This window comes from Scyliorhinus canicula, chromosome 3 (genome assembly GCF_902713615.1).
Source record: "Scyliorhinus canicula chromosome 3, sScyCan1.1, whole genome shotgun sequence".
In the NCBI taxonomy this organism is placed as follows: Eukaryota; Metazoa; Chordata; class Chondrichthyes; order Carcharhiniformes; family Scyliorhinidae; genus Scyliorhinus; species Scyliorhinus canicula.
In genome coordinates, this window is record NC_052148.1 from 8,412,439 (window position 1) to 8,418,580 (window position 6,142).

The window sequence follows — 6,142 nt, forward strand, 5'->3', positions numbered from 1 at the left end:
GAGAGAGAAGAAAGGAGAAAAGAAAGAATAGCCCTAGCAGAACAAAAAGAAAAAGGGAGATACAGATCTGGGAAAACATGAGAGAGAATTTGAACTTCAGAAAATGGCCATGAAACATGACAGTCAGTTAAAATTGGCAGACGTAAAGGGAAACGTACAGTTGGATGATAGTGATGAGGATAGTGAGAAAGAGCGTCAAAGGCTTGGTGGGAATCTATTTAAATATGTCCAAGCATTGCCAAGGTTTGATGAGAAGGAGGTAGAAGCCTTTTTCATTTCATTTGAGAAGTTAGCTAAACAAATGAAATGGCCACAGGACATTTGGGTGTTACAGATTCAAACAAAGCTGATAGGTAGGTCTCATGAAGTGTTTGCATCACTACCGGAGGAGGTATCTGGGACGTATGAGGACATGAAAAAATCCATCTTGGGTGCATATGAACTAGTGCCTGAAGCCTGCAAAGGTTTCGAAATTTAAGGAAAGAATTGGGTCAAACATACATAGAGTTTGAAAGGCTCAAACAGAGTAATTTTGATAGGTGGGTAAGGGCTTTGAAAATAGACCAAACGTATGAAGCTCTCAGAGAAAGTATACTTTTGGAGGAGTTTAAAAATTCAACTCCTGATGTAGTGAGAACTCATGTGGAAGAACAGAGGGTTAGAACTGCGAGATTAGCAGCAGAAATGGCAGATGATTATGAATTAATTCATAAATCAAAGTTTGGTTTCTGACATCAGTTTCAGCAGGTGAGGGATAGAAACTGGGGACATGAGAAATACTCAAGTGGTAAAGGTAAAGATGATCTGATGGGAGACAATAAAGAGAGTGTACCTCAGATTAAAAAAGAAATCCAGGAGGCTGGAAAAGAAATGAAAAGTTTCAAATGTTTTCACTGTAGTAAACTAGACCATGTAAAGTCACAGTGTTGGTGGTTGAAGAAAAGCACTGGGAAGGCTGATGTGGTAAAACAGGATAAGACAGTGAGATTTGTTGGAGTGCTAAAGAAAAGTCCGAGGGAAGCGAAGGAGGTGCAAATGATTGTACAATCTGTTCTAGAAGCAATTGTTAAGAAGGTGCCAGATGCCAGGTGCCAAAGTACTAACATGGATTGACGATTGGCTGTCAGACAGAAGGCAGAGAGTTGGGATAAAAGGTTCTTTTTCGGAATGGCAACCGGTGACAAGTGGTGTCCCGCAGGGTTCAGTGTTGGGGCCACAGCTGTTCTCTTTATATATTAACGATCTAGATGACGGGACTGGGGGAATTCTGGCCAAGTTTGCCGATGATACAAAGATAGGTGGAGGGGCAGGTAGTATTGAGGAGGTGGGGAGGCTGCAGAAAGATTTAGACAGTTTAGGAGAATGGTCCAAGAAGTGGCTGATGAAATTCAACGTGGGCAAGTGCGAGGTCTTGCACTTTGGAAAAAAGAATAGAGGCATGGACTATTTTCTAAACGGTGACAAAATTCATAATGCTAAAGTGCAAAGGGACTTGGGAGTCCTAGTCCAGGATTCTCTAAAGGTAAACTTGCAGGTTGAGTCCGTAATTAAGAAAGCAAATGTAATGTTGTCATTTATCTCAAGAGGCTTGGAATATAAAAGCAGGGATGTACTTCTGAGGCTTTATAAAGCACTAGTTAGGCCCCATTTAGAATACTGTGAGCAATTTTGGGCCCCACACCTCAGGAAGGACATACTGGCACTGGAGCGGGTCCAGCGGAGATTCACACGGATGATCCCAGGAATGGTAGGCCTAACATACGATGAACGTCTGAGGATCGTGGGATTATATTCATTGGAGTTTAGGAGGTTGAGGGGAGATCTAATAGAAACTTACAAGATAATGAATGGCTTGGATAGGATGGACGTAGGGAAGTTGTTTCCATTAGCAGGGGAGACTAGGACGCAGGGGCACAGCCCTAGAATAAAAGGGAGTCACTTTAGAACAGAGATGAGGAGAAATTTCTTCAGCCAGAGAGTGGTAGGTCTGTGGAATTCATTGCCACAGAGGGCGGTGGAGGCCGGGACATTGAGTGTCTTTAAGACAGAAATTGATAAATTCTTGATTTCTCGAGGAATTAAGGGCTATGGGGAGAGAGCGGGTAAATGGAGTTGAAATCAACCATGATTGAATGGTGGAGTGGACTCGATGGGCCGAATGGCCTTACTTCCACTCCTATGTCTTATGGTCTTTAAAGAATTTACTTGTGTGGGTAAAGTTTACTCTTATGTATCAGGAGGAGCAGGTAAAGAAGTCGCAATTTTAAGAGATACAGGGGCTAGTCAATCTTTAATGGTAAGAGATGTGGAATTATGTAGTTTGGGAAGAATGTTGCCAGAGAAGGTGGTAATATGTGGAATTCAGGGTGAGAGGAGTAGCATTCCATTATATAAGATAAGGTTGGAAAGTCCAGTGAAGAGTGGTGAAGTGGTAGTAGGAGTAATAGAGAAACTATCTTGTCCAGGAATACAGTTTATCTTGGGTGATGATATAGTTGGATCGCAGGTAGGAGTGATGCCTACTGTGGTTGATAAGCCAGTGGAAAATCAGACAACTGAAGTGCTGAAGGACGAATATCCTGGGGTTTTTCTGGATTGTGTAGTTACCCGCTCGCAAAGTCACAAGTTAAGACAAGAGGAGAAATCAAAGAGTGAAGATGAAGTTGAAGTGCAATTATCAGAAACGATTTTTGATCGGATGATTGAAAAAGAACAAGAACAGGTGGAGGATGAGGCGGATATTTTTAGTTCGGAAAAATTGGCGGAGTTACAACAGAAAGATGTAGAAATGTATCAGAAAGTATACATGGAAGATGAATCTGAGTGTATACCAGAGTGTTATTACCGTAAAAGTTATGTCTTGATGAGATCTTTACACATGCAGGCGGATGAAAAGTGGGCAGAAGTTCATCAAGTAGTATTGCCGGTAGGGTATAGAATGGAGGTGTTGCAAGTTGCACACGAGGTACCAGTGGGAGGTCATTTGGGAATAAGGAAAACTCAAGCCAAAAGACAGAAACATTTTAATTGGCCTGGACTACATAAAGATGTAGTTACATTTTGTTAATCATGTCACACATGTCAAACGATAGGGGAACCTCAAGCAGTGATAAAACCAGCACCCTGAATACCCATTCCAGCATTTGAGGAACCTTTTACAAGATCCTAATTGATTGTGTAGGTCCGCTTCCTAAAACGAAAAGTGGGAATCAATATCTTTTGACTATAATGGATGCGTCTACTAGGTTTTCAGAGGCCATTCCAGTACGTAATATTACAGCTAAAAAGATTGTGGAGGAGTTACTTCAATTCTTTACTAGATATGGACCACCCACAGAAATACAATTAGATCAAGGATCAAATTTTACCTCAAGGTTATTCAAAGAAGTTCTGGATAGCTTAGGAATAAAACAATTTAAATCAGCCCTCGATATTGTGCCGAGCAATGATCACCCTACTCAAACCCACATATCCACCCTATACCCGTAACCCAACAACCCCCCCCCCCCCCCTAACCTTACTTTTTAGGACACTACGGGCAATTTATCATGGCCAATCCACCTAACCCGCACATCTTTGGACTGTGGGAGGAAACCGGAGCACCCGGAGGAAACCCACGCACACACGGGGAGGACGTGCAGACTCCGCACAGACATTGACCCAGCCGGGAACCGAACCTGGGACCCTGGAGCTGTGAAGCATTTATGCTAACCACCATGCTACCGTGCTGTGAAGCATTTATGCTAACCACCATGCTACTGTGCTGCCCCTCAAATTGACATACCTCAAATTAAATTGGAAAATGAGGATGTTCTTAAAAATTGGGATAAATTGTTGAGTTACCTTCCAGAGGAAAAACAAACTGACCTGAAAGAGTTATTGATATCACATGGGCAGGTTTGTAGAGATAAATTGGGAAGTACTAAAATGGCCATACATGATGTAGATGTAGGAAATGCTGTTCCAATCAAACAACATCCATATAGACAACCCTTTAAAATTGGCACAGGTTAACAGAGATTGAGAGTATGCTTAAAAATGGCATAATTGAGGTGGGTTGCAGCCAATGGAGCTCACCCATAGTGATGGTACTTAAACCAGACGGTACCCAACTGTTGTGTGTGGACTATAGAAAGGTTAATGCAGTTACAAGAATGGACTCTTACCCTGTCCCACATTTGGAGGATTGCATTGAGAAAGTGGGATAATCCGCTTTTATTTCCAAACTGGATTTACTTAAAGGTCACTGGCAGGTACCTTTATCCTAAAGGGCGAAGGAGATTTCAGCTTTTGTGACTCCAGATGGTATATACCAATTCAAAGTTATGCCATTTGGCTTGAAAAACGCCCCAGCCACATTTCAATGGTTAATTAACAAAGTTGTTTCAGGATTACCCAATTGTGCGGTATACATCGACGATCTGGTAATTTTCAGCCAGACATGGAAAGAACATTTAAAACATCTGATGGAGTTATTCGATTGACTTCAGGAGGCGGGTTTGGTGATAAACCTAGCCAAAAGTGAATCTGGAAAAGCCCAAGTCACTTTCCTTGGCCATACAATCGGACAGGGTCAAATGGTCACACGGGATGTGAAACCAACAGTTATTGATGAGTTTCCGATACCCTCAAGACAAAGGGAAATAATGCGATTTCTTGGCATGAGTGGATAATCACCACCCCCCCAATCTTATCCACCTTTCCTTACCCTTTCTCCTCTTTGCTTCCCCCTTCCCCTCCACCCATATCTACATCTATCACAGTTTAACCTTTGATTGTTTCTCTGCTGTTTGGCCTTTCATAGCTTTTGTTCTCTCTGGAGACTGCCATTAACACTCTTTCCCCTTGGTTTCTGTGGTATTAGCACCCGGTTTCCCTGGGTGGCTATGACTCATCTTTCATTCTGACTCCACAGTATAAATATTTCCCACTTTCTCTGCATGTTAGCTTTGACAAAGAGTCATTGGACTCGAAACGTTAGCTCTTTTCTCTCCCTATAGATGCTGCCAGACCTGCTGAGATTTTCCAGCATTTTCTCTTTTGTTTCAGATTCCAGCATCCGCAGTAATTTTCTTTTATCTATTGTGGTGCCAGATGCTTGGCTACGACTGCACTCCCTGGAGGAACCAAAATGGAATGCCCATTTGCGAACAGGACCCCAGGGAACTCCTCAACTACCTGCCTGTTTTTCTTGGACTGCCTGGTGGTTGCCCATTGCCTTCCTCCCTCAAGTCTCTTCAGCTAAGTATGACCACCTCTCTAAACATGCTATCCATGATGCTCTCTGACTCACGGATGCTCTACAATGTCCCAGCCGCCGTTCCAGCTCTGAAACCCAAGCTTCCAGGACACACTTCCTGCACTCAGGCTGATCCCGGGGACTGGAAATGTTCCCAACCTCCCACATAGAGCAGGAGGAGCAAACCACGGCTTTGAGCTCTCCTGCCGTGACCAAACTCTTTCAATTTAAAACTTTAGAAGACTTTTATATTTAAAAAAGAACAAATCAACTAAGTCCCTACCCTTTCTAAAACAGTGACTTGCAATGTAATATAGTTTGAAAAATACCCACCAGGACCTCTTCACCAATCATCTGCGCCTGTTGGTCCCACGACACTTTCTGAACTGTGCGTCATCTCTGAACAGCCGCTGTTGGTAGCCCCCATGGTCCCCACTGCAAGACCGTCACTTGCTTTTGAGGATAGGAAGAAAATGAAAGGAGTACCTCCCTCCCTCACCAAATTCCTTCAGTCCCAGGGACTGGTTTAGCACTGGCTTTTAAAGCAGCCCAAGGCAGGCCAGCAGCACGGTTCAATTCCCGTCCCAGCCTCCCCGAACAGGCGCCGGAATGTGGCGACTAGGGGCTTTTCACAGTAACTTCCAGTGCAAACAAGGTCAGCTCTGTAAGATAGAACATAGAACATTACAGCGCAGTACAGGCCCTTCGGCCCTCAATGTTGCGCCGACCTGTGAAACCAAGATGACCCACTTTTATACTGTCTGAATCTAACCTCTGAGCCAGTTATCTAATTAACTGGTTGCAGCTGCAGGCAGAGCTTGAGTGAGCCCTGCTTTAAAGCTTGTCTAAAACTCACCTTCTTCCAACCCAAACAGCAACTTTTAGTTAATCATTAAATGGAAG